The following is a 1,908-nucleotide window of genomic DNA, read 5'->3' on the forward strand; positions in this document are numbered from 1 at the left end:
GGGGAGCTGAATATCCCGTTGATGTTGAGTTGGCTGAGGTTAAAGCTGGAGGGCTCCCTTCGGTTGGTGGGGAAATGCCCGTGGAGGAATCCATTCGTCCTGTCGACGCGGGGAGGGGGATTCCCCTGAATCCACCCGGTACGTCCTCCATCCACAACATTAACATGCATGGGCTGTTAGGGATGGTTAAACCCATAGACGTGGTGGATGGCAGTTCGCCAAAGGCATTGGTGAACTTTGATGAAGGCCAATTACCTATTTAAATTGGGCATAGTCGGGGAAAAAGAATTCCTTTGGGCTCTCCTTCCCAAAACAATAGGGCGTGTAGACTAGCCGGAGAAGACTGCCCGATGGACACACACAGACCCCCTCTTCCCCTTTGCCATGCAGGGGACAGGTTCTCTATACACATGGCATGGTATATTGTAAGTAATGATAGTGTGACATGTATAGATCTTAGGATGGCCATCATAGTTATAATAAATTTGGTATTTAGTTTAAGTTCAGTTTAAGTTTAGTTTAGTTTGGTATTTAGGTGGAGAGTGTTGTACGAACATGTTATAGGTATAGTGTCTAGTTTAAGTACCGTAGAGTAAGGTATGGACATGTAATAGATATAATATTTAATATTGGGGAGTGTTATGGATATGATGTTTAGATATAGTGCTGTAGAGTATTGAATGAATATGTCATAACTGTATGAAAATGCCTTTGGCATTGTTGTGTCGGTCCTCGAGGCGAGATATTGTAATCAAGGAAAATATAAGCATCCTGTTCATGTGGATTGGCTGACTGGGGATGAACTCATTGGAGTGGAAATGAATCCACTTGTCCTTGCTGAGAAAATTCCAGCCTCACTTAAAGAGAAGAGGTTTGGTGTAATATGAAGGGACAAAAGGGATGGAGATAAAACCAAGTGCAGTATTCGTAATGTCTTGGAGATGCAAACATTTGAAACCTGTGGTGTATGTGTCAATTTGCATCAATGAGGAGTAAAGTTTCAATGTGAAATGTTTGTATAACAGATCTTGTATGTTCGAAGTTGGTTATAATGTTAAAAACTTCTCTTTCGATCTGTGTAAATGCTATATGAGGGCACTCAGAAGTTTGTGAAAAGTTAACACATTGTTTTTGTGAAGTTACATTCTTGTTTCTTGTTTATGCAGAATACCATTCTGTATGTTCCATTGTAACACCAATTGAGGCTTGCGTTCCGGTTGGGTGTTGTACCACAAGCACATTGATTTGTAATTTCTTTTTGGGGTATTCTCGGTCGTGACTCTCGGCGTCTCTGTGTACATGCACTTTCGGCGCCCTGCTGTCATAAGGAACTGCCCACTACGAAGCTGAAAGCCAGGGCTAGGGCTCCGACGTGCTGGTAATGACTTATGGCTTGGAGATCTGGTTTGCTGCATCCCAATTTGACTGGACGACCGCGCTGAAGCTCGGTATCAATATGGACACCCCGGGGGAGCCCGGGGTGCTCAGGTTGGTTAACTAGGGCTGGACCTGGCCAGAGAGGAAATTCAACAGCCAGAAAAGTCCCGTGGAGTTGTGATGGGATCGCGCATGAAAAGTGGGAGCTGCTTTGAGGCAGACCTGAAGTCACATGCGATCCAAGCTACCGGCACGTTTACTACGACAACCCCGGCCCAGGGAGCAGTTTTGGGGGAGGAGGATGAGCCATGCCTCATGGCTCGAAGTGGCTTATCTCCCATATCTAAGTTCTTTGGAGTCGGCGGCTTCGAGACCCTGATGAGACAGCAGTGCAGAAGGACAGTCTGTGTGTGTCCGCCGGAGAGAGAACGACTCGAGGAGAAAGTCGGAAGGCAAGTCAGGGTTTGTGGGGGTTGAGTTGGGCATCTGGGGTTGGATACCCAGCCGGAGTTTGAGCCCTGAAAGGTGTCT

General features: G+C 46.2%; 1 non-coding gene across 1 annotated transcript; it reads left to right on the forward strand.

The window, feature by feature from the left end:
- Positions 1-1,342: 1,342 nt before the first annotated feature.
- On the forward strand, positions 1,343-1,635 carry LOC147874951 (signal recognition particle RNA). The gene has a single exon (XR_015533619.1).
- The last annotated feature ends 273 nt before the right edge of the window (positions 1,636-1,908 follow it).

This window comes from Zootermopsis nevadensis, unplaced genomic scaffold (genome assembly GCF_977971745.1).
Source record: "Zootermopsis nevadensis isolate Lab colony 2312 unplaced genomic scaffold, Znev_1.0 Znev_ptg000003l, whole genome shotgun sequence".
NCBI lineage: Eukaryota > Metazoa > Arthropoda > Insecta > Blattodea > Termopsidae > Zootermopsis > Zootermopsis nevadensis.